At 41.3% G+C, this 27855-nt stretch overlaps 1 long non-coding RNA gene across 1 annotated transcript; it reads right to left on the bottom strand.

The window, feature by feature from the left end:
* Window positions 1-26725, bottom strand: LOC139039642 (uncharacterized). Its single transcript, XR_011492983.1, has 2 exons — window positions 26023-26725; window positions 1-9714 (listed from the first exon to the last, which is right to left on the bottom strand). It is a non-coding gene; the product is annotated as an uncharacterized lncRNA (long non-coding RNA).
* Between the last annotated feature and the right edge of the window lie 1130 nt (window positions 26726-27855).

Genomic DNA, 27855 nt, shown 5'->3' with positions numbered 1-27855 from the left:
TTGAGTAGTAAATGTTTTATTTAGAAAAATGATTAATCATCCTGCAAGACTTATAAAATGCTTGTGAGAGGGGAAAAAAGACCTTTAAGTTGGAAAATTCCTCTCAGAGGAATTCTAAATGTTGCAAAGAACATACTGGACCAATTCTTTTTTAATTCTCTTTGCATCAGAGTGTATAACTCACATCTGGGTTGCAACAGAGAGGCTGAGACTGTTTACAGATCATCATTATCAGACACAGAAAAATGTAACTCTGGTAAAGTGGGGTCCAGGGTGACTGAAGTGGCCAGCAGATCTCCCCGAAGGAAACCCCTGAATCCAGCCTCGCATCCCAGTCAGGGAAGTGAAGCCAGACCATGAAAGCATTTCTGTGTAGACGCATGGCTCCCCCCTGCAGAGAAGACCTTGGAAGGACAGAGACTTCTCGGTAGTTAGTGCTTTCCCATCAATTCTGTCCCCTTCAACCAGTCTGCTTCTGGACCAACTTTCCAAGTTTGGATGAGATAAGTGTTTTTTTCTGTTAGCCTCCGTGTGAGCTGGAGAAAGTTTGTTCCAATCCTTTCACTGGATTTGAAGAATTTACAGCTTCCTACCAGTAGTTTGGGTTCACACTCTGGGCCTCAAGGCAAGATTTCTGAGACAGCTTCACTGGCCCCACAGACTGTTCTCTCTGCAGATCCTACAACTGGCCTCCCTGAAACCCAGTCCTGCCTAACAAAGAGTCCTTCCAAATCCAATGCCTGGGAAAAACAAGGCCAGACTGGGAGGTCCGGGAGGCCTCTGTGGGATACCCTGGACAGATTCAAAGCTGCAGAAGGAAACAGGAAGTAGGGGGAGAATACAGGAGAAGCCAGAAGGCTAAGCATCCTTTTCAGTTGCTTTAAATGTCCTTCTTCCTCCCTCCAGACACCCAAGAGAAAGTACTGCATTCATCTATTGCCTTTCCTTTTGAGGAAATGCACTAGAGCTCAGCTGAAATCATTGTCTAGAATCCTGCCAGAAGGAGGCGCTGCCAGAGCGACTGTGAGGAACCAGAATTGAGGACAACAGCCTTGTGACCTGAGAAGCCACCCTCCCTGGGAGGGCTCCTAGCCTTGGATGAGGGGGCTCTCTCTTATTTTTGTGTCCATGGTTTCCACAGTGGTATGATCCTGATCGCTGTTATATCTGTGAAGAACAAACTAAAAAGATTTTCCTCTTAGTAAATGAGCTCTCCAATAAGGAATATAAGGAATCTTATCAGTGAATCTTCTACATAACATCAAGCATCCAGGGACGATTCTGCATGGACAAAACTGCCAATCCAAGGATCAGCTTCAGGCATTAGAATAGACAGCATCATTTATGTCCAGATGAAATGCAAATCTCAGAATATTTTAAAAGACATCAATATTTCTTGGGAAAATAAAGTGTTAACCAAAAATACTTAATAAATTCATGATGAAGTTTTATTTGCTTTTATAGTTTATGTTAGATTTTTTAAAATCTAGTTTATCCATTCTTCTAGAATTTAAACTTTATCTTATTTGTCAAACACCAGATGTTTAAAAATTATTTCTGCCAATATTGTGCTTTTAAAATTATATCTCATTAAAGTTCTCATTTACTTTTTTTTCAGTATTAACACAGAGATCATGGTTTTTCTTTTTATTTGTTTGAACCATTTCTATTTCTTTTTCTCTCTGGTCACATTTTTGTGCATTTTGTGTTTTTTCTGACTTTCTTTTTTTAAGCTGTACATGTAGCAAAGAAATTAACCAGTTATCTGTCTTGTGAATGAATTTGATATTGAGTGTTTTCTGTCATCTTAGCTGGCTCCTGCAATGCAGGAGACACAGGGAACATGAGTCTGATCCTTGGGTCATCAAGAGCCCCTGGAGAAGGAAATCACAACACCCCAGTATTCTTGCCTAGGAGATCCCAGGGACAGAGAAACCTGGCAGGCTACAGGCCATGGGGTTGCAAGAGTCAGAAATGACTGAGTGACTAAACAGCAACAATAACATGTATCTGTTGTTAGTTTTTAATAGTATAATATATATGCCATATACACTCCCTTTATTTCCTGAAAACCACTGATCTTTCTAGGGGTAGGGTGGTATATAATATTTCTGTTCTATGATTATACATTCATATCTGCTTAATAAATATTTAAAGGCAGGAACTATATTCACCTTTACAGCCTTGACACAGTGTCTCAATGGATGCTCATTGAGTGCTTCAGTTCCCTCATGGTAGAGATTTTCTCTGTTTTGTTCACTGGCCTGTACCTAGTACCTAACCAAAGCCTGGCTCTAGTTACCAAAAAATATCTGCCAAATAAATGCAGGAATGAAAAACTCAAATAACACTCCAGAAAAAAACATTAATTCAGGCATCATTATTTTTAACTTTAGAGAAGAAGTTCAGATTGTTAAACATAATAGTGTTATCACTTACATTCACCATGTTTCACATTAGATCCTCAGAAGTTATCATCTTATAGTTGAAAGTTTTCACCCTTACCAACCTCTCCCTCTTTGCCCACCACCCAGCCCCTGGAAACCACCTTCAGCTCTCTGCTTCTAAGAGTTTGAATTTTTATTTAGAGTCCATATATAAATAATACTGTCTTTCTTTGTCTGGATTATTTCACTTCGTGTAATGACCTCAAGTGCCATCCATGTTGTCATAAAAGACAGAATTTGCTCCTTTATTGTGGTTGAGTTATAATCCACATATTTTTTTAATCCATTCATCTGTTAACAGACACTGAGTTTGTTTCCATATCTTGGTTATTGTGAACAATGCTACAATGAATATGAAAGTGATCTCTTCAATATTCTGTTCTCATTTCCTTTGACTATACACCCAGAAGTGGGATTGTTGGATCTTATAGTAGTGCTAGTTTTAATCTTTTGAGGAACCTCCATACTGTTTTCCACAGTGGTTGCACCAATTAACAATCCTACCAACAGCATACTAGGTTTCCCTTTCCCCACATCTTCACCAACATTTGTTATTCACTGACATGAAATGCCACCTTCACCATATACAAAATTCCAGTGTGAATACTCAGTTTGGTTCCATGGATCTATTTGTCTTTTCATAAATCAGTATTGTTTTATTCATTTATTTAACAAACTTTCCTGAGCATATACTAGGTGCCAGGCATTGTTCTATTTTAGGCAGTAGAGATACAGTTTTTAGAGGGTTTTCAGTAAGGGAATTATATATGTTTTTGCATTTTAAAAATGTGATGAGAAATATGTTGAGAATAATTACAGGTTGAAGGTGTAGAACTAGGGTAACAATTACGAGGTGAAAAACAATGGTAGCTTAAAACAATGGTAGAGGTGAAGGTGAAAACAAGTGGTAATACTATGGTTGTATTTTGAAGGTAAAACCAATTGGATTGACTATCACATTGGATGTTGAGTGTGAAAGAAAGAGAAACATGAAAGATAAGATTTTTGAGCAAAAAAAACAGAGCAAATGGAATTGCTATTAAGTAAATTGGGAAGAATATGAAAGAAAGGCTTGAGGGAAGTATCAGGATTGCTAAGAATTCTTGTGCATTCCACATCTGTACCACAGATGGACAAGTTAAAATATCAAAAGCTAAAACCAATTACTATTTTGCTACAATGATTATAATATTCATTAGGGCTGTTCACAAACATTCCAGTTTTCTTTCCAAGCATCTGGTAGTCTTACACTTCCCCATCCAATTTGAATTTAGGTGTATCCAAGTAACTAGCTGTGGTCAATGATGACTAGTTACATGGAGCATTTATAAACTGGAGCCTCCATCATTCTGAGTCCCTGAACATCTTCAGGGAACAATCCTGCATGTGTGTGCTCAGTCGTGTCTGACTCTTTCCAACCCCATGGATTGTAGCCCACCAGGCTCCACTGTCCACGAGATTTTCCAGGCAAGAATACTGGAGTGAGTTGCCATTCCCTCTTTCCAAGATCCCCTGGTTGGGATCTTACCAACCCAGGGATTAAACCTGGGTCTCCTGTGTCTCCTGCATGGTAGGCAGATTCTTTATGGCTAATTACATGTAGCCTGCATCAACTGGAGCCTCCACCATGCCAAGTCCCTGAATATCTACAGGGAATAAAGATCTTCTATTATCTTGTGTTGGACATGTAGCTGTGAGACAGGAAGAGGGCGGGGCACAACCTACCTGATGACACAACATAAACTGATTAGAACCAAAGAGGTCCAAATGGCAGATGAGTTGACTCCCATTGTAACACATCAGCAAGCTAATGACACCCTCACAGGTGTCATGACAGTTCCAGGGCCATAAACGTCAAAAGGTGGGTGGTGCCTCAACTCCTGGAAATCCCTAACTCTTCCCTAAAATAGCTGAAATACTCCTACCACTCATTAGCCTATGTAATTACCCAACCCTATAAAAACTGACCACCCCATACCCTGGGGCCTCTCTTGCCTTCCAAAATGGCCCACATTCTGTCTATGGAGTGTGTTTCTTCTCTGAAAAAGCCTTCTTTCTCTTTTCAGTGTCTCATTCTTGCATTCTTTCCTGTACAAAGTCAAGAACCCTCACTTGGCAGCCATCCCAAGGGCTCAGACATGAACTGGGACGTGACCATCCTCTCACACCTCTCTCTCTTTCCTGCAACAACTAGAGCCGGAAAAAATCTGTTGGGTTAAGCCACTGAAGTTTTAGGGATTTTTTTTTTTACTAAAGCATATTCTAGCTAGCATTACCTAGCATATTCTTACTGATACAGAAATCAGTACTGATATAGAAATTAGTGTAAGATACAGTCATGATATATAACATAAAACCACAAATACATAGCATTGCTTATAACTGGAGATGGGCAGCTAGGAAGCTATTACTGGAAGCTGAAAGGATGATGGTCAATGCTATATACCAATGATGTCTTTGGTAAAAGTTTTGTCTGAAATAACTTGGAGAGAAGATAATATATAGAGATAATCTGTATTTTTAGTGAAAGAAATAAGAAAATAATGTTATTGTGTGCTGGTTGCTGTTAGCTTCATTTGATAAAGTAGTAGGAGAAATAGATGAGTTCAGAAAAAAATTGTCTATCTTCAGGCAGAAGTAAAAACAAGTAAAATGGAATAGCTAAAATCCATGAATAAAAAGGCTGAAAGAGGCTACTAATTCTCCTTTCTCAATTTGCAAAAGAAAATTTTAAGAATGCCTTAGAATGATAAACTCCAATTAGAACTCATCAAGGATAAAAATCAGGGATGTGGCTTTCAAACTCATTGAAATCTCTGAATAGATCAAGGAGACAGAAGAGACAGTACAACTAAAGATTTAATGCTTATTTCTTCCAATAGGGAACAGGGTTTAGTGAAAAAAGATTAAAGCCTGGTAGGCTACCGGGCTTTGAGGTAGGCTCAAGTGGACACAAGAGAACTTAGCAAAATGAATTAATAGGTCTATAAATGAACTATGTTGTTCATGAACAATATGAAAAATTGAACAAAATTGAACAGTTGAACAAAATGAACATAAAACTATCAGTTGTATTGGCAAATACACACTGAATGGAACCTAATAGATACGGTGCTTGCTATGTTGTCAGCAGAGTTATACTACCAAAGAAACCACATAGCTGAACTTTTAAAAAGGGCAGTGGTTGTTCAAGAGTCAAAATTGTTACTAAACACAAGTTCATGTGTCCAATGCATAGTGAGATCAAATAAACTAAAATATCAGAGTTTGGAGCAGAGAAAGGTTTATTGCAGGGTTAAGCAAGGAGAACAGGTGGCTCATGCCCAGAAACCCCAAACTCCCGGATGGTTTTGGGAGAGAAGTTTTTAATGGGTAGAATTTGGGGTGAGAGCTCTGGGGTATGCTATTTCTTCTGACTGACTGGTGGTAAAGAAACAGGGCAGTCTTTCAGGGATCTTGTGCTCGGCCTGAAGTTACCATCCTTCACCCGGGTGGGGGCCTTAATTCCTACAGAAGAGCTCAAAGATATTGTTATACGTATGCCTTCAAGAGGAACCAGGACCCTGCCCCAAGGCACACTATTGTTTCTTAACTGTTCCTCTCCTAACTCTGCATCTCCTCTCTTCCCTAATTAGCAACTGTTTGAACCTGCCCCTTGGGACTCAGAGAAGGACAGGGAGGCTGAATGAAGCCTATTTCCTACAAATAAGAACTGAAAGACAAGGAAATGATTTGTACCCAGGAGCCCCATGGGGTCCTGATCAGTTTCTCTTAAGTCCTCATGGTTATGAAGCAGATTGATAAAACTACTCAGTAGTCAATGACAGAAAAATTTCCAAGTATATATTTTGATTACCTTGATGAATAATGGAAAGGAAATAATATTCTAGAGCAAAAGATCCAAAAGCCATGGGGAACAGGAAGGAGGCTCTTCCAGTGAGTAGAGTTGAGATACAAATCAAGGAATGTTCCTCACTGTCAGCATAGGCCTAACTGGATTTCAGAATCGCTATGGACCTGTGTATTGTCACCCTGCTTATTTAACTTATATGCAGAGTACATCATGAGAAATGCTGGGCCGGATGAAGCACAAGCTGGAATCAAGATTCCTGGGAGAAATATCAATAACCTCAGATATGCAGATGACACCACCCTTATGGCAAAAAGTGAAGAAGAACTAAAGAGCCTCTTGATGAAAGTGAAAGAGGAGAGTGAAAAAGTTGGCTTAAAGTTCAACATTCAGAAAACTAAAATCATGGCATCTGGTCCCATCACTTCATGGCAAATAGATGGGGAAACAGTGGAAACAGTAGCAGACTTTATTTTTTTTGGACTCCAAAATCACTGGAGATGGTGACTGCAGCCATCAAATTAAAAGACACTTACTGCTTAGGAGAAAAGTAATGACCAACCTAGACAGCATATGAAAAAGCAGAGACATTACTTTGCCAACAAAGGTCCATCTAGTCAAGGCTATGGTTTTTCCAGTAGTCATGTATGGATGAGAGTTGGACTATAAAGAAAGCTGAGTCCCGAAGAATTGATGCTTTTGAACTGTGGTGTTGGGGAAGACTCTTGAGAGTCCCTTGGACTGCAAAGAGATCCAATCAGTACACCCTAAAGGAAATCAGTCCTGAACATTCATTGGAAGGACTGATGTTGAAACTGAAACTCCAATACTTTGGTGGCCACCTGATGAAAAGAGCGGACTCATTTGAAAAGACCCTGATGCTGGGAAAGATTGAAGGCAGGAGGAGAAGGGGACGACAGAGGATGAGATGGTTGGATCGCATCACTGACTCAATGGACATGAGTTGAATAAACTCCAGAAGTTGGTGATGGACAGGGAGGCCTGGCATGCTACAGTCCATGGGATCACAGAGAGTCAGTCAGATATGACTGAGTGACTGAACTGAACTGAACTAAACTGATGGACCTAAAGCTGCTTTGTGTCCCCTGTTCTTCATTCTTTCTAAGTGGAAATATTGACTATGGAATATTGCTTCTTCCATCACTTTGTATCGCATGTATGGGAGAAAGATAATTTGTCTATCACATATATAGATCTGCAGGCTAGGACAGCCCATATCCAGACTTGGTAAAGAGACTGGAGCATCACTCAGAGATTCTAGACTTGGGGTTGAATGCATTATCTAGATGGAAATTTTGAGTAAGAAGTATCCAACTATTTGGTGATCAGAAGGTAGACTTCAGTGGTCATTGGCTGATAAAAGCAAACTAGAAATGAGACATCCATTCCAGGTGGAAGCTTTGAGAATATTAGATTTCCCCCCACATCCCCTTCTTCCTCCATCTGTCTGTATAAAAGTACATGAAGGAGTCAGGAAGTGCAACTCCTCCATGTGGTGAGTAGGAAAACAGAAACCTCAATGAACAGCCCTAACGACCACTACCAGAATCTGCCTGTCCTCAGAAAAGGAAAAGAGTTATCCCTGAGATATTCAACTTTCAGCATCCTCTCTTCAAACGAAAGGGAAATGAAAGAGCAGAACCTGCCCACTCCTATTTAAGAGCTACTGGCAGAGAAGAGGAGTTAAGGTTTCAATCAGAAAGGAGACTAGAGTTTTAAAATAGACTTCCTTTAAATCATCCAAAGTGACCCCAGTTTTAATGTGGCCAAGATGTTGTCCAAGATACAATAAAGAGAAATTCATCTGAGCGTGGTCCCAGTCAGTGACTAGAGGAAAATAGGATGGTTTCATATTCACTCCCGACTGAGTTCAGACTGTTTAAGAAACCAGTTACAGCTGTGACCCCGTTGGAGCCCTGCTGAGCAAAGATAAATGTGGACTCTGAAAACGATGGACATGGGAAATACTCATGGATGTGACAGAACTGAGTTTGAGAGCATGTGCAAAAATTGCTTTAAATCTTCTAAGATAGTATAGAGTGATACTCAAAAAGCTTAGAAAGGAACAGAAAATGAGTAAAATCTTAAGAGTTTTCCCAAGAGATGGATTTCTCTGTCATTACTAGAGAAATACCAAAAATAGAGGAGCATAGAAATTGATTTTTGAAGTCTGTCTCAGACTCTGAATTTCCAAACAGGAAATCTCTTTACTAATAAGGAGTGCACACGATGACCTGGTGCCAAAGTCCTGGGGTACAGAAGCAATCCTATGGTCCCTCACTTAAACATACCAATGAAAACAACAGCAAATGTACTAAACAGACAGTGGGGGACGCTGTATTCCCTCTGATGCAAAAAGTAAATTATCAAATCTGAGTTTAGTTTCCAGAAATGGTATTCCCACCCATTAGGGCTTTCATGAATGCGAACAAATGTCTCAACTAATCAAAACAGATGTCCTGATGTGTTGAATATCAGAGATCAGAGTATGTCAGTTTTTTGGAGGAACACCAGGGAGACCAGTTGTAAAGGTGTGTGAGTAAATATAGACTACAATGTGGATGGATTGAAAGAGTTCTATCCAGTCTCTTTAGACTCAGGAAATGTGAATAGTCTGTTTAAAACAAGTACAATGGGATAATCATCAGACACTTGCTTTGTTCTGAGATCAATCTGACTAAACTATGGCACATTCTCAACTTTTTCAAAAGTACAGGAAGATCCACTATTTGAGAAACAAGTGTCAAATGGATGATTTCAGGGGGGACTGGCTTAGCCAGTAAACAGCTAAAGCAGACAAGACATTATCAGAGCAGCTGAAATTTCCCACACTTGCTTTGTCAGTTTTTGAGAAGCCTGGGGTGAGCCCCTTTCCTGAGGCCCCTTCCAAAACACACTGGCAAGAAAAGAGAGCTCATACCTGCAGATGTACAGGCCCATCAGCCTGCCTGCTGTGTGGCTCGTCAGGCAAGAAGCAAAGGTCCTGGGTTTGCAGGAGGAGGTCCCAGCCCACAGTGAGGCTAAGAAAAACAATGCACAACCAAACAAGAGGGTGGAGAAGTGCGGCTGCCCATTGGTTAGCTTTACTTGTGGGTGAGGTAGGCAGGCTGTGACAGGCTGTACCCACCAATCTGAAGTCGAAGGCATGGGTATCATGTGAAAGCAAAAGCAAGCCCAATAGATCTTGAAAGCTACAAACCAGTTAGGAAGAGAGAATGTTCCAGTCCCACAAAAAAGTAGTCACTGATCCAGTTAGGGAGAAGAAAAAACCTGAAATTACCCTTGGTGATGGACACGCAGTAGCAAAAGATTGGGCTGTGACTTGGCAGCATGAGTCTCTGCTGGGCCTCCTGGAGGGCACAAAGTCCATAGCTTGGGTCCTCCTCTCCCGGGCACCTACATAGAAGAAATAGAAGGGTGATTAAAACATGAAATTTTTGAGATTCTGAGTTAGAGAGTCCAGTTGGAAGATCAGCCAAAACTTCAGCTCAAAAGTAAATACTACACGGCTTCCTTTAAAGCAAAGACAGCTTCTCACTGGCCCCTGGAACTGTGGCTGCCGTGAGCAGTCAACCAGAAGAAGATGAGGAGTTCAGATGGTCCTTGCCCAAAATTTCTGATCAGTTAAGCCCCTAGAGCTTTTGCCAAGGCCTCTGGAAGAACAGACTCCTCCAATAAAAGCAGATCTACAGTTGAATTTCCCACCAATAAATCACAGAGCCTGGGAGCCATGTTATAATTGAGTAACAAAACATATTCAAATGTGCCTTATTTCCACCTGAGTTTCACAGAGCCAATTCAAATCTCAATACATATATTAGGTAGATAAGACTCTAATCAAGAGCTACTCTTTTATATAAAAATATTTTTGTATTACTTGAAAAACAAGGATTAAAAAAAAGAGACTATCTGCATGATTTTGCCACTAAAACTCTGGGCCATCAGTGACGAGTGGGTATTTGACTTCAACCAAAAGAGTCATTCTAATGGGTCAGTGAGTACTATAGAGCTCTTGGAACAAACAGCATTGGCATTGTTCAAGGTCTGATATAGTTGCTGTTATTACTCCCAGGCCCATGTATTTTTTTATTGAAGTATAGTTTATTTACAATGTCATGGTAGTTTTAGGTGCACAGAACAACAATCCAATTATACATACATAAATATATATTCTTTTTAAGATTCTTTTTTCCTATAGATTATTACAAGCTATTGAAGACAGTTCTCTGTGCTATACCAAATGTCCTTGTGGATTAGCTAATTTATATACAGTAGTTAGTGTGTAAATGTTAATCCCAACCTCCTAATTTATCCTTTCCTCATCTCCCTTTTCCACTTCGGTAATCATAAGTTTGTATTCTGTGTCTGTGAGTCTCTTTCTGTTTTGAAAATAAGTTCATTTTTATCTTTTATAGATTCCACATATAAGTGATGTCATGTAATATTTGTCTTTGGTTTATGTGGGGCTGCCAGGGCTGGCAGACTGCCCGGACCTGGGTTTCGGTTTCCCCTGAAATGGTGGGATTCCCCGCCCCCATCAGGCAACCTAGAGCCAGCCAATCAATATGCACCCAGTAAGAAACAAAGGGAGAGTTGAAAAGCCCACGGACACCTAAGTTTGAACAAAAGCCCGCGAAAGTTTGTACCAATAGAATTGCTTTGCAAACATGTAACCAATCCGCTTAAGCCAGCTACTAACCGCTTATGCATACCTTATAAATTTGGGTAACCGCCTCTGCTCAGGGCTTTTCTGACCCTGCACCACTGCGATGGCTGCGGCAGAAAGCCCTGGCTCGAGTCAGTAATAAACTTCCCTTTTTTTGCGAGTTGCATTGTCTTGGAAGTCTTCTCTCTTCCCGCTCGGGGATTCGGACATGGGGCATAAGAGTTTATTTAGTGTGATGATCTCTAGGTTCATCCATGTTGTTGCAAATGCCATCATTTCATTCCTTCTTATGGCTGAGAAATATTCCATTGTAAATATAATACATACCATAGTCCCACAATTTAAATACCATCTGTATATTCTGGTGATTCTAGTTTATATTTTCATCCAGCACTCACCTCTAAGCTCTATGCATCCACGTGCCTGCTTGATACCCCCACCTGATGCTCAGGAGTCACACTTGGTTTGCACATGTCTCCTCATCCACTTGTGCCCTCCACCTTAGCCAATGCCACCTCCACCACTCATCCACTTGAGCAGGGATTCTGAGAATTACTCTTCAGAGTGCCTGATCACTCAGTCTTCATTTTTAAAATATTCATGCCAATTACTTTTAATTCTACAAACAAAATAGATTTCAATCTCACCCGCTTTTCATGAGCTCCGTTGCCCCACCCTAATACCTAGTCCCAACCTCCATCAGTCTCCCTCCAGCCCCACAGTAGCCTCCTCTTTTGTCTCCTCTTCTCCTCCTGCTGCTCTCTGTGCTATATTTCCATCACCCCGTTTTCTTCTACCACAAAAAGTCTTTTTTCATTTCCTCTGTTTGGTTTCAACCCTCTTCACTATCTCCCAGTAATACTCTTCTCACTTCTTTTCCACTAGCTTAGCACTGTAAATGACAGAAACATGGTATAAATACAGTTTTGCATGGTGGTTACCAAAGTGTTCAATACATATTTGTTGCATAAATGAGAGGATATTGCTCCGTCTAGAGACTACACTGCAACAATGCTGCAATTCCATTATTTTATGACTGAGAGAATCAGCAGGACTTTGGATACCTCACTCATGGCCACACAATTGGCCAAGTGGCAGAGCCAGAATATCTGATGCTTATCCCTAGTATCTCCTACAAGACCACTTGAGTGTAATGAATTTCAAGCATCAATCAATATTCATACATTTTTTCAATCTATTCATCGAGTGCCTACCATGTTGGTACTCAGGCCACAATGAAGAACAAGATAGACTGACCATTGGAGCTTTTAATTATGGAAACAGTTTCCTGGGATGAAATTAAGGGCACTCAACATCATTAATTCATTGATATTTCACTGGAATTGAAGAAAAGTTTATTTCCTCAAGGGAAAGAGTTTTCTATTTTATTCTGAATAAATTCAGAAAAAAATATTATTCCTGAGTTTAGTAATACAGTTCTGCATGAAAGCAAATGCATCTTAATATTAAAGAGTTTAAAATTGATAGTCAAGCTCATTTTTAATGTCTTTATCTTACAAAATCAATAAAACTTATCAATGAATAGGTAAAATATTGATCAATCACTTAAATGTTTTGTTAAAGTTTTTGATATCACAGTGAAAAATTAGTAAATGTTCAACTTGTGTAATGTTTATCTGCATTTTTATATCATTTATATGTCTACTTTTTTAATAAAAAAATCATGTTTACTCATGGTATTCTGCTCAGTTTTTGATTAAGTCACCAATTCAACTTCTCACAAATCTCTCTGAAAGATATTTTAAAATTTCCTTTTTGCTTATATGCTAACTTACTTTCTGACAATTGCCTTTTCTTTAAAGAAAAGCTGTTTTATAGACTATGACAATTCTTTTTGCAAAGTAATAGGAGTAAAAAAAAATCATGATTCTAAATTTGTTTTTTAACTCTTTTCACTTGTAAAAGAGCAAGTGCAATATATTCTGAAATTTTCCATAATTTTTAATGCTGCTGATCTTTTTAAAAAGCAAAATATTTGTGCATTAGATGAATTTAAACAGAAACAAGAATGTGACTATTTTCAAGAAGATTTTGTACATAAATAAATGTACACACTCTAAATAACATATGCATATATATGTATATAAAACCAACTACTTGTGCATTGAACGTTTTTACTACGAAGGGTTAAGTCTACTAATACCTAATAAAGCTAGATGTTTATTTTTGGAAGCACTTTCTTTGAACTGAATCCAAGTTGCTAAAGTGCACAATGTCAGAAATAGACAGCACTGATGGGTAATGCAGATAGGGGGAAAACAGACTTCTTAGCTGATGAAAAATGTTAAAGAGATAGAAGGATTTACTTGTTTTTAAAGAGATAAGAAACAAGGACACTGGAGGTTGCCCACGGGGCTTACTCTACTTCATTTTAGCATCAGGCCAGAGTGCCCTCCTTTGGCATATGCGTTGCAGAATCCTTGTGTGTGAAGAGTCCAGTGAACTACTTACTTAACATCTTTGGTGATATAATCCCCCAAAGTAGAAAGAAACAACAAGATTCATGAGAGCGCTGCTACTGGTGTCACAACATCAAAAGGAACTTAGCCGGGAATCCAGCTGCTAGAATTTGAATGAGCAGAAGAAACCGCTGCAGATTGTTTATGGAAGCACAGATGGCTGAAGGGAAAACAGCCTGCTCGGAGCTGGCTTGCCAGGAGAAACACTCCAGGACAACAGTTGCTCTCTGTTAACATTTCCCTCCAATCTGGAAGGGTCCTGATTTCACTGCTGGACAATGATACTTGACACTATTCATATATGACTTGTATACAGGCTATGGCTATAAAAGTTTGAAGTGGAAAACATCTGGAGAGAAAAAAAAGCCGTCCACCTAGCAGGAGGTCAGGGCACACAGTGACCTTTTGGAGCCCTCAAAAGAATTACAGAAGCTTAGGAATGGCCAAACAGTGAATAAACCGCCAAGCATGACAAACACATAATTTAAAAAGCATGGTCTGATTCAGGCTTATAAAAAATAAAGTCAGAGAAAAGCATAGACATTTATGATAACTGTCTATCAAAAGTGAGAGTAAAAGTTCAGTTCACAGTTTAAATAGATATACAAAAATGATTTATTTAGGAACAATTTGAACAAGCTTGCATAATAGTTCACAGAGGATTAAATACATAGAGTAGCTTTCATAATTCTATGTTGATTTTAACTTGTTTTATTTTAGACAAAAAGAACAATTGACAAAGCAAAAGTAATGCATCATTCATCTCAAATCTGCTTTTTAATTTAGGATTTTTATAGTATACAATGGCCTGGTCAAGACATAGAGTGAAAAAAGAGACAAGGGTGAAGACAAAACTCTTCAAACTGTCGATACTCATTTAATTTCCTAATTAGAGTTGTTTGAGAGGCCCAGCCCTAGAGCAAAACCACATCCCTGAAAACGTCAAGTAACCACACCCAACGGGAGGCCCAGACAACCTCGCAGCTGAGCGTCAGACACCAGAGGGTTTGGTTCCTGAAAGTGATCGTTTTTCCCAACTGCAGTCTAAACAAACCAAAGGAGGTGAGAAGATATAATATTACTTAGTCCCCATGCTGTTAACCAGGTTTTATGTGAAGGGAAGACTCAAACCAATTACTCTTTATTTACCTAAGCTATTACCATGTTATTGAACTGTTACTAACACATATATCTGACAGTATGGGAAACTGGAAACTTCAAAAACAGCTTCAGAAAATCACATCACAATGTGAAAAAATTAGGACATAGTCTTCTACTGTGATTTTCAAGGAGTAGGCTCAGACATGAATGCACATATGAACATCTACAAGTCAGTTTTCTTTATATTAACTTCAAATTTAAAAATTACCTTGTTCATTCTCAAGTTTTATTTATCTAATGCCAAGCCTTCAAGGAAATGGAGAATAATTCATTGGGTTTCCTAAGCATTACCCTCTGCTCCCCAGTCTCCTCTCTCCCAGATTCCTACCTTTCATGATTTCCTCTCTGAATTCAGCCAGGACCCTATAGGGCAGTGGCTCAAAATGTGTGTTCTGGACGGTCAGCTTCAGTCTTGCTAAAGTGTCTAATAGATGCTTGAAAGCCCTGAAAGCCTTCTCTGCTGGTCAGCTTGAAATTCATCCATGAGACAGGAGTCCTAGAAGAAAGTGAGGCCGATTGAGAGGCCACAGAAGTTACCCAGGGAAGTACTATTTGCATCTGAATGGGGCTTTGGTAATAGGAGTGGACCTATACAAAATATTAAGGAATTTAAAATTCCAGATGTGTGATGCATCAAGTGTTCCAGACTGGAGCTGGGAAAAGGGAGGAAGGCAGCCTTGTTTGTGACTAATTGCCAGAACTTCAGAGACAAAGGGGATTAGAGCTAGGCTCTGCCACCCACCAGCTGGCTGACCTTGAGCAAGTCATCTCCCCCCCTGAGCCCTAGAGTCTTCATCAGAATGTTGCTGCTGGAGGGAGGCGTCAAGATGGTGGGATTGGAGGATGAAGAATTTGCCTCTTCTCACAAGTATATCAAGAATATACCTACAAATGGAACAACTGTCACAGAGCACCTGCCGAAAATTAGTGGAAAACCTCAGGCACCAAAAGGGACAAGAAAAATCCCCACACAATCAGGTAGGATGAAAGAAAGGAAAAAGAGAAAACAGGAAGGGACCAGCATCTCTGGAAGGGAGCTGAAGGTGAGAGGTTCTCGTACTCAGAAAAGTCCATCTGTTGTGGGAAAATCAGCAAGGGCAGAAAGGGACCTTCAGAGGACCAGAGGGGAACGCAGTAAGCGATGTGTGAAAGGCAGGAAAATGTAAGAACTGTTCACGCATGGTCTGTGCTGTAGCCCTCGGCACCCCTGCCTGAGTTGTGTCTCCTGGTGTGGAGGGGGCTGGGTGCTGTAAAGTGGGGTTTGGAGAATGAACCCAGGGAAGGGACAGCTGCTGGCTGTGAAGGGACAGCCTGAAGGGACAAATGTAAGGAGCTCCACAATCAGGCAAGTTTTCAGAAGAAGCTCAGGACACTCTAGAAGCAAGGTGCCATCGTTGAGTGGCATGCAGGAGGCAGAGCCGCTACTGCTAACCTCTCCCTGACCCACTAGCCCCTGATGCCATGGGCATTGGGAGGGGCACCCATCTGAGCAGGCTCACTAGTCCCTCAAGCCAAAGCCCCCCACTTTGAAGGACCTGGAAGGTCCACGTGCACTGTCCATGCCAAAACTTCCTCCAGGATCAGCCCTCGGCACCCCAGGAAGCTGCCAGTGCTAATCAGGGTTGAGTGCAAAAGCATGAGGTTTGGAAAGCAGATCCAGGAAGAGTGCCACTATTGGCTGTTCAGAGACAACCTGAGGGGACACGAGTGAGGGACTCCACAGCTGGGAATGCTTCTAAAAGCAGCATGGATTGCCTTGGAAATGAGGCGCCAGTGTAGAATGGCACCCAAGGGGTAGGGCCACCATTGGAAACCCCCTGCTGGCATTGGGATGGAGTCCCACCAGAGTGAGCACATCCCAGTCTTTTGCAACTTTCTGCTGGTCTCTGCCACCACGGCCCCCAGCTATGGCCACCTTATCCTTCCCAGCCGGAGCAAATAAGTGTCCCAATCAGCCGCTGCATTCACTGGCTCTCACCTGGGAAGAGAAGGTATACCTGAGGTAGGCCCACATGCTGGGTTGGGATCTCAACCAAAGCTGAGCGCCACTTTGGCCAAAACCAAAGCACAGCCCCCACAAAGGGATTGTGCAACTAAGGAAATCTATTTAGCTATATAAGCTGAGGATGAAATCCAAGTATTCTCAGTAAACCCTGCATTTGTGGAATAGCTGAATGGATGATAAGTGCTCCCACAGTCTAGCTTTAAGCAGCTTTAGACTTTGGGAAAAAAATATACATGGATGTTGTTACACATGAGTCTGTCTCACAGACTAAGCTGGCTCCATAGTGCCAACAGCAGGTCCAGAGACCTACCTAGAGGTATTGGGGGGCCTCCTGCAGAGGCGAAGTTTAGCTGTGGCTCACAGCGGGGGCAAGGACACTAACAGAGCCCTCAGGAAAATATTATTACTATTATTTGCTTTGGGTTTTTTTTGTTTTCATTTTGTTTTTTTCTTTCATTTTGTCCTGTGGTTGCTGTTTTGTGTTTCTTTGATGATTTTTTACTTAGATTTTCTTTAAATTTTTAATATATTTTCTATTTTTCTATTTTTAATTTACTATTTTGTTGCTTTGTGTTTTTTTCTTAATTTTTATATGATTGTTTTTGGGTGTTTGGTTTATGTTTACTTTTTTTTAAGTTGACTTTCTGTTTGTTTTTGTTTGTTTTCATGGTTTCTTTTTGTTTGGGAAGTTCTTTTGTTTGGTTGTTATCTCTCTTGTTTGGTTGGTTTAGCGTCCATCACTTGTCTTAAGTTTTGTTTGTCTGTTTCTTTTTCTTATTTTTTTTCCCTTTTGTCTGTGATGCATGGTTTGTGGGCTCTGGGTTCCCCAGCCAGGAGTCAGGCCTGGGCTTCTGTAGTAAGAGTGATAAGTCCAAGACAGTGGACCACAAGAGAATTCCTGGCCCCAGGGAATATTAATTGGTGTGAGTTCTCCCAGAGCTTTCCATCTTGAAACCAAGACCCAGCTACACCCAACTACCTGCAGGCTCCAGTACTGTACATTCACACCAAACAACCTGCTAGACAGGAACACAGCCCCACCCATCAGCAGACAGGCTGCCTAAAGTTATACTAGGCTCACAAACACCCCAAAACACACAACATGACCTGCTCTTGCCCACCCAAGGAACAAGACACAGTTCCACCCACCAGAGGACAGGAACCAGTCTCCCATACGAGGAAACCTACACAGGCCCCTGGACCGATCTTACCCACCAGGGGACAGACAGCAGAAGCAAGAGGAAACTGTAGTTCCTGAACAGCCATGCAGCCTGCAGAAATGAGACCACAAGCACAGAAGTTAGACAAAATAAGACAGCAGAGAAACGTTGCAGAAGAAGGAACAAGGTAAATATCCACAAGATGAAATAAATGAAGAACAAATAGGAAATCGACCCAAAAAGGACTTCAGGGTAATGATAATAAAGAGGATCCAAGATCTCAAAAACAGAGTCCAGGCATGGATTGAGAAGGTAAAATAAATGTTTAACCAGGACCTAGAAGAACTAAAGAAAAAACAATCAGCGATTAACAGCACAACAACTGAAATGAAAAATACACTAGAAGGATGGATAAGTGAGTTAGAAGATAGAAACGTGGAAATAACTAAAGCACAGCAGAATAAAGAAAAAAGAATGAAAAGAAATGAGGACTCAGAAACCTCTGAGATAATATTAAATGCACCAACATTTGAATTATAGAAGTCCTAGAAGAAGAACAGAGAAAGAAAGGGTCTGAGAAAATATTTGAAGAGTTTATATTTGAGGAAAATATTTGAAGTTGAAAACTTCCCTAACATGTGAAAAGAAATAATCTGCCAAGTCCAGGAAGTGCAGAGAGTCCCATAGAGGATAAACCCAAGGAGAAACACAAAGGCACATATTAGTCAAACCAACAAAAATTAAATACACAAAATATTAAAAGCAGCAAGGGAAAAGCAACAATTAATATAAAAGGAGTCCGTATAAGGTTATCAGCTGATTTTTCAGCAGAAACTCTGCAGTCCAGAAGGTAGTGGCAAGATATATTTAAAGTGATGAAAGGGAAAAACCTCCAACCAAGAATAGTCTACCCAGCAAGGCTTTCATTCAGATTTTACAAAGAAATCAAAAACTTTACAGACAAGCAAAAGTTAAGAGAACTTAGCACCACCAAACCAGCTTTACAACAATTACCAAAAGAAGTTTTCTAGGTGGGAAGCACAAAAGAAAAAAAAGCCCTAAAAAAAAATTAAGAAAATGGAATGGGACCATATATATCAATAATTACCTTAAGTGCAAATACAAGACAATAACATACAATAATGGAGAAAAGACAGTCTCTTCAATAAGTGGTGCTGAGAAAACTGAATAGCTATACCTAAAAGAATGGAATTAGAACACTCTCTAACACCATATAAAAAAATAAACTCAAAATGGAATAAAGACCTCAATGTAAGGCAAGACACCATAAAACTCTTAGAGGAAAATATAGGTAGAACACACTTAGACATAAATCACAACAAGATCTTTTTTGAACCACCTCCTAAAGTAATGAAAATCATAACAAAAATAAACAAAGGGGATGTAATTAAGTTTAAAAGCTTTTGCACAATGAAGGAAACTATAAACAATGTGAAAAGACAATCCTCAGAATAGAAGAAAATATTTGCAAACAAGAATTAATCTCCAAAATATACAAACTCATATAGCTCAATATAAAAAAATAAAAAATTTCAAAAAATGGGCAGAAGATCTAAGTAGACATTTCTCCAAAGAAGACTTACATCTGCCAACAAACATATCAAAAGGCACTCAACATCACTAATTGTTGTTCAATCGCCAAATCACATCCAAGTATTTGTGACCCCATGGACTGCAGCATGTCAGGCTTCCCTGTTCCTCACCATCTCCCGGAGTTTGCCCAAGTTCATGTCCACTGAATCAGTGATGCCATCGCAATGAGGTACCACCTCACATCAGTCAGAATTGCTGTCATCAAAAAATCTACAAATAAGTGCTGGAGAGGATGTGGAGAAAAGGGAACATTTCTACACTTTTGGTGGAAATGTAAATTGACACAGCCTCTATGAAGAACACTATAGAAGCTCCTTAAAAAATATAAATAGAACTACCATATCACCCAGAAATCCCACTCCTGGGCATTTACCCAGAGATAATAATAGTTTAAAAAACACACATGCCCCAGTATTCGTTGTAGCACTATCTACAATAACCAGGGCATGGATGCAACTTAATTGCCCATAACAGAGGAATGGGTAAAGATGTGGTGTGTATATATATATATATATATATATATATATATATATTGGAGAAGGCAATGGCACACCCCTTCAGTACTCTTGCCTGGAAAATCCCATGGACAGAGGAGCCTGGTAGGCTGCCGTCTATGGGATCGCACAGAGTCGGACACGACTGAAGTGACTTAACAGCAGCATATATATATATATATATATATATATGTATATATATATATACATATATATATATACACACACACATATACAAACAGTGGGATATTACCGAGCCATTACAAAGAATGAAATAATACCATATGCAGCAAAATGGATGGACTTGGAGAATATCATGCTGAGTGAATTAAATCAGACAGAGAAGAAATATCATGTGACATTCCTTACATGCAGAGTCTAAAAAGAAATGATACAAGTGAACTTACAAGGCAGATACAGACTCACCAACTTAGGAGAAGAAACTTGCATTTGCCAGTAGGGATGGACAGGATGAAAGGTTAGTTAGGGAGCTTGTGATTGACATGTACACACTTCTATACTTAAAATGGATAACCAATCAGGACCTACTATATAATTTATGGAATTCTGCTCAATATTACAGAGAAGGAACTGGCACCCCACTCCAGTACTCTTGCCTGGGGAATCCCAGGGACGGGGGAGCCTGGTGGGCTGCAGCCCATGGGGTCGCTCAGAGTCAGACACGACTGAAGCGACTTAGCAGCAGCAGCGGCAGCTCAATATTATGTGACAACCTAGATGGGAGGGGAGTTTGGGGGAGAATGAATACATGTATATGCATGGCTGAGTCCCTTTGTCGTGTTCTCAAAACTATCACAACATGGCTAATCATCTGCAAACCAATATAAAATTAAAAGTTTAAAAAAATTTACAAATAATAAATGCTGGAGAGGGTATGGAGGAAAAGGAACCCTCCTATATTTTGATGGAAATGTAAGTTGATACAGCCATTATGGAGAACACAAAATGGAGGTGACTTAAAGACTAAAAATAGAACCACCATAATACCTAGAAAACCCACTCCTGGGCATATACCTAGAGCAAACCATAATTCAAAAAGATATATGTGCCCTGATATTCTTTACAGCACTACTTACAATAGCCAGGACATGAAAGCAACCTAAATGTCCATCAACAGAGGGATAAAGGAGATGTAGTACATGTACACAAGGAATATTGCTCAGCTATAATAAAGAATGAAACTGTGTCATCTGCAGAGACATGGATGGACCTAGAGACTGCCATATGGAGTAAAAGTAAGTCAGAAAGAGAAAACCAGGTAGAGCATGATATCACTTATATGTGGACTCTAGAAAAATGATATGGATGAAATTATCTGAAAAGTAGAAATAGAAACACAGATACAGAAAATGGACATATGGATATAATCGGGGGAAGAGAGAAGTTGGAGTATCTGAGAGACTGGATTGATATATATATATACACACTATGTATAAAATACTATATATATAGTATATATACTATGTATAAAATAAATAACTAATAGGAACTTCCTGCATAGCACAGAGAACTCTACTCAGTGTTCTCTATATACCAATCAGTGGTGACTGACTCTTTGCAACACCATGGACTTAGCCCGCTAGGTTCCTCTGTCTATGGAATTCTCCAGGCAAGAATACCAGAGTGGGTTGCCATTCCCTTCTCCAGGGGATCTTCCCAACCCAAGGATGGAACCAGGGTCTCCTGGATTACAGGCAGATTCTTTATTGTCTGAATCACCAGGGAACTCTGTATGGTTACCTAAATGGGAAGGAAATCCAAAAAAGAGGGAATATATGTATGTGGATAGCTGATTCACTTTTTCTGTATAGCAGAAATTAACACAACATTGTAAAGTAACTGTACTCCAATAAAAATGGATTGAAAAATAAACTAGCAGCAAAAAAAAAAAAAAAAAAAAGAGAAGAAATGCTGCTGCAGTCACTGGGCTGTATGAGGGTCAGATGAGGTCAACCAGGATAGGAGCAGCACAGAGCCTGACACACAGCAAGTGGTCAATAATTCCTAACTGCTTTTAAGATTATTTCAGGTTTCTGACCTGAATAGGGAAGAAGGAAGAAACGAATAGAGAGAGTGAGGAGGGAGGAAAGGATGAAGGAAAATAAAAGGAATTTTATGTAAATGGACTTTCAAAAAGTACATTTTTGTTATTATTATTTTTAAAATTAATCTTTATTTCTACTTGTACATTGTTAATTAACTTTTATGCTTTATACTAATAATCTTTTCTATGAAAGGGCCGGAAAAGGTCAGTTTTCATTCCAATACCAAAGAAGGGCAATACCAGAGAATGTTCAAACTACTGCTCAGTGGTACTCATTACACATGCTCGCAAGGTAATGTTCAAAATCCTTTAAGCGAGGCTTCAACAGTATGTGAACCAAGAACTTCCTAATTTAGAAAAGGCAGAGGAACCAGAGATCAAATTGCCAACATCTGTTGGATCATAGAAAAGCAAGAGAATTCCAGAAAAACATCTACTTCTGCTTCACTGACTATGCTAAAGCCTTTGACTGTGTGGATCATGACAAGCTGTTGAGAATTCATAAAAAAATGGAAATAACAGACTACCTGACCTGCCTCCTGATAAACCTGTTTGTAGGTCAAGAAGAAACAGAACCAGACACAGAACAACATACTGGTTCCAAATTGGGAAAGGAGTACATCAAAGCTGTATATTGTCATTCTGCCTATTTAAACTATATGCAGAGTACATCATCTGAAATGCTGGGCTGGATGACATGCAAGCCAGAATCGATTGCTGGGAAAAATATCAATAACCTCAGATATGCAGATGACACCACCCTTATGGCAGAAAGGGAAGAGGAACTAAAGAGCCTCTTGATGAAAGTGAAAGAGGAGAGTGAAAAAGCTGGCTTGAAACTCAGCATTCAGAAAACTAATCATGGCATCAGGTCCCATCACTTCATGGCAGATAGATGGGGAAACAATGGCAACAGTGGCAGACTTTATTTTGGGGGGGGAGGGGGTTCCAAAATCAGTGCAGATGGTGACTGCAGCCACGAAATTAAAAGACACTTGCTCCTTGGAAGAAAGCTATGACCAAATTAGACAGCATATTAAAAAGCAGAGACGTTACTTTGTCAACAAAGGTCTGTCTAGTCAAAGCTATGGTTTTTCCAGTGGTCATGTACGGATGTAAGAGTTGAACCATAAAGAAGGCTGAGCACCGAAGAATAGATGCTTTTGAATTGTGATGTTGGAGAAGACTTTTGAGAGTCCCTTTTGCTGAAAGGAGATGAAACCAGTCAATCCTAAAGGAAATCCACCCTGAATATTCATTGGAAGGAGTGATGCTAAAGCTGAAGCTCGAATACTTTGGCCACCTGATGCGAAAAGCTGACTCACTGAAGACTGATGCTGGGAAAGATCGAAGGCAGGAAGAGAAGGGGATGACAGACGGTTGGATGGCATCACCGACTCAATGGACATGAGTTTGATCAAACTCTGGGAGATGGTGAAGGACAGGGAAACCTGGTGTGCTGCAGTCCATAGGGTCGCAAAGTGTCGGACATGATTGAGCAACTGAATAACAACAACGAGTTGTTATGTACATCACAGGGCAGTTTTGATGCCTGCACACAGTATGTAATCCATTCCTTGAGCAAAGCACTTACTCTTCACAAACCAGCTCTTGGATACCTTCTCCCATCCCCATCCTTGCCTCCTTGGGCAGAAAAGAACATCACCTTACTCAGGCCACAGGTGTGACTACTGCTGATGGAAGCACTCCCTCCCCCTGCCACCACGTGTGTGTGTGTATTTATATGTTCATCTCTCTTAGAGTGAGCTCCCTGAGAAAATATGTTATCAGCCTATCTCCTTTACTCCTTTACTTCAGCATTTGGCACAAAGCAAGTGTGTTACACAACTTTGTGTCCCTAAAAACTTATGTCCCAGATATTAACACAAGATATCTTAATGTCAGATAGAAATCATTGTATTCTCTTAAATCATCCACCATTTAGTCAAATTTACTAAGTACCAGAGACTATGAAATACACTACAAAGTAAAATGCATGCTCTATGCCCCCAAGGAGCTAAGAAATTAACATGTGAAAGGTGAAGTCGCAGCAGAACATCTCAATGAAGCTCAGAATAACACTTGAAAACTATAAGACACAAGGTGATTAACTTCCCATTTTAAACCACAGGAGTTCAGAAGATGGCAAAATTACAACCATCTGCCATGGTTAGAGGGCTCCCGGGTGGCGCTAGTGGTAAAGAACCCCTCTGCCAATGCAGGAGACATAAGAGGCGCAGGTTTGATCCCTGGGTGGGGAAGATACCCTAGAAGAGGGCATGTGTTCCGCTGTTCACACTGTCCGCCGTTAGTTGAACCCAGGGTAGGCAAGGCGTGAGCTGAGAGACTGGAAGAAGGCTTAAGGAACCATGGGAACTGCAGACACATTTATTCTCTCTCCTGGGTGACGCAGCATCCACAGCACAACCTTACACAACACAACCTCACTCCTGGCCACAACCTCACGGCGGCCATAATAGTATTCTCTCCTGGCTGATGCAGCAACTGTAGCGGTAGACACGCTGTGTGCTCTCCTCTCGTGACTGACCCAACTGACGCAGCCATGACACAACAGTAAGACTGCTGCTTTTTAGGTCAAGCTCATGCAAGCATTCAGCACTAAGTACCCAGGACCCAGCGAATCCCTCCTGACGCGCATGCGCAGTGCTAAAGAGAGCTCAGTTGTTACATCATCATTATTTACAAAACACGGGGCAAGAGCGAGAGGCCGTGGGGCAAGAGAGCCTGACCGTGCCATCTTGGCTAATTTGCTCTTTCCCTGCATTCTACCCCACAGATTATGTAAGTTCTGCCCTTGGAGGCATCCCCCATTGCACAATGCTGCCACTTGAACCCACATCCCTCAACAACAGCTACAAGAGCAAACAGCTACATCACCGATACATAGCAAAACCCATCACCACGGAGCACCTGGAACTCATGCTGCAGTCTTTGCCCTCATGAGACTAGAAGAGCCACCCACTGCATGTGAAAGTGAAAGTCGCTCCGTCGTGTCCGACTCTTTGCAACCCCATGGACTATACAGTCCATGAAATTCTCCAGGCCTGAATACTGGAGTGGATAGCCTTTCCCTTCTTCAGGAGATCTTCCCAACCCAGGGATTAAACCCAGGCCTCCCACATTGCGGGTGGATTCTTAACCAGCTGAGCTACAGGGAAAACCCAAGAATACTGGAGTGAGTAGCCTGTCCCTTCTCCAGGGATCTTCCCAACCCAGGAATAGAATCAGGGTCTCCTACATTGCAGGTGGATTCTTTACCAACTGAGCTATCAGGGAAACCACTGCATGTGGAGTGCCTTTATCTTTCATGACCAAGTCCAGTCCCCCGTCTGTCCTTTTGAAATTGTAGGAAAGCTTACTCAGGGGCAACTCCACCCCTGCATGGTTTCTCAAAGGACTAACAAAACCACCCACAGGCGCCAGACCCATCCCTTCATGGAGGGGATTTTTGTGGCATTCATAGCCCACCCACTCGATCACACTTTTCTGAATCTGAGGATACAAGCTTTACAGTACACTGTCTGCATCACAGGACACAGCCTTTACAGCACAATCTACATCACAGGACACAGCCTTTACAGTACAACGTTCTACAAAAGACACAGCCTTCACAGTATACCTCCGCACAAACCAGCCCACATTTGCATCCGTGCATCCCGGATGGGACCCTTGCCAGCGTGAGCCCCCTTAGGGGTCTTCACATTTTAAAAATGGCGCCTCACATGCCATTCCTCTACTTCTCTCAGTAAGGACCCACAAACCCCCCACAGGCGTGGGCCCACCCCTGTGCCCCACAGTCGCAAAAGCCAAGCTGCCAAGCTGAAACTGCTTACCCAAGTCGACCAACTCCACCTCAGAAGTTGACACATCGATGCGTATCGATATGGTCAATGCGTCGTGAACTCAGTCACAGTGGGAGCCCCTTCAGGATGCCCACCTAAGCTATAGACTGCTCATGCGTCACCTTCCACTGCACAACCGGCCTCGCTGACAAGCGGGACCCACAGTCTCATAATGCTCATCATCACCCTCACTTACCACCTCGCTGTCACAGATACTAGGTTCTTCAGGGCCATGGGGTTCTTGCTCTAATGCCAGTATACTTTGCTCTAGTTCTTCCCAGTGTCTCTGTACATTGCACACCAGTGCGGCATCACGTGGAATACAGTCCATTTTTGTCTTCAGGGCAATCAGGAAAATCCACCCCACAGTACCAGCAGCTGTCTGCTGCCTTGTTCAGCAAATGGGAACTCACTGCCTGTGACACCTTTTCAATGCTTTCTGGTTAACTGGCCACCACTTCCCAGTCGTCCACTGGAGCCCACGCTGAGGGGATCGAGGCCACGTGATACCTCATGCTATATGGTGGTCACTGGCTCCCTCCATCCAGGGGAGCCTCAGACTCCCCTACCTGCTGGGTATCCTGCTGACTACACCAGTTATTTCACTGTATCTCACTGTCCACACTGTTCACTCAACCCATGGTAGACAAGGCACAAGCTAAGAAGCTGGAAGAAGGCTTGAGGAGCCAAAGGACCTGCAGACACAGCAGCAGACATAGCATGACCTAACACAACACAACCTCTCCCCTGGCTGGCAGGGCAGCCATAACAGTATTGTCTCCTGGCTGACGCAGCAGCCATAGCAGCCGACATGCTGTATTCTCTCCTCTCGTGGCTGACCCAATAAACGCAGCCATGACGCAGTAGTAATGACACCGCTTTTTACGTCAAGCTCATACAACGGCACAGAGTAGCCCGTGACCAAGTAAGAACCTCGTGATACATGTGCACGGTGCTATAAGTGATCTCAGCTGTTACATAATCATTATTATTACGTAATCATCAACAGCGAGAGGCCGCGGGGTGAGAGAGCCTGACCACGCTATCGTGGCTAATTTGCTCTTTCCCTACAGCATGGCGACCCACTCTAGTATTCTTGCCTGGAGAATTCCACGGATAGAGGAGCCTGGTGGGCTACAGTCTACAGGGCTGCAAAGAGTTGGACACGACTGAAGCGACTTAGCATGCACGCACACCGTGGTTAGAGGTGACTTTGCAAAAACAGTTGGATTTGACCTTATCCTCAGGAGTTTACAAAATTTGGATTGGTAGAAAGGATGAAGATAAAGGAACCTTCAGTGAACAGGGCAGTGTGAGCCACAGCAAAAGAACATGAAAGATGGGGCAACGCAAACCGGATTCTTGTAACTATAAAAATCCAGCTTATGAAGTGCTGTGTCCATGGATGCAGGGAGAGAGAATGCTAGCCAGATATCTTTAAGCCAGACTTTGGGGTGCCTGTAAGTACTGGGGAGTCCAAGAGGTGAAGAGAGTATGGGAAATATTTTCATGAGACTGATTTGATGGTCGTTAGCATGAAAGGGAGAGAAGTAGCAACAAGGAAAGAAGTTCAGGATCCTAGCTTTCATTTATGGAGCCTGGTTTAAGTTAAACACTGTGCTTTGTGTGCATTATTTTTCATAGTTACCCCACTCCTTATAAGATGGCTGTACCAGCTCTATTTTTTTAACCCAGTTTGATAAATGACACGTTAGAATTTGATCCCAAGATATCTAACTTCCAAAACCATTCCAGCTGCTCCTAAGGCATGTGTCATAGGGGCTATAGAGGTGGCCGGGGTGGAGGGGAAACATATATGAGAAAGATGGAATACAGGTAAAATCAGCAGAGCTTGGAGACTCACTGGATGTGAGGGAGAGGAAGTAAAATTTAAAGTTATCATGTTTGAGGGATGAGAAAATGATGTGATTAACATAGAGAAAGAAAGGGGATAGTCTTAGGAGGCAGCAAAAAGATATATATAGCATTAAATAAGCTTTAGAGGGTGCCAGACTATTTCAGTGGAAAT

The sequence above is a fragment of the Odocoileus virginianus genome, chromosome 19, assembly GCF_023699985.2.
Source record: "Odocoileus virginianus isolate 20LAN1187 ecotype Illinois chromosome 19, Ovbor_1.2, whole genome shotgun sequence".
Classification (NCBI taxonomy): Eukaryota; Metazoa; Chordata; class Mammalia; order Artiodactyla; family Cervidae; genus Odocoileus; species Odocoileus virginianus.
This window is presented reverse-complemented; position numbering and strand designations above follow the sequence as displayed.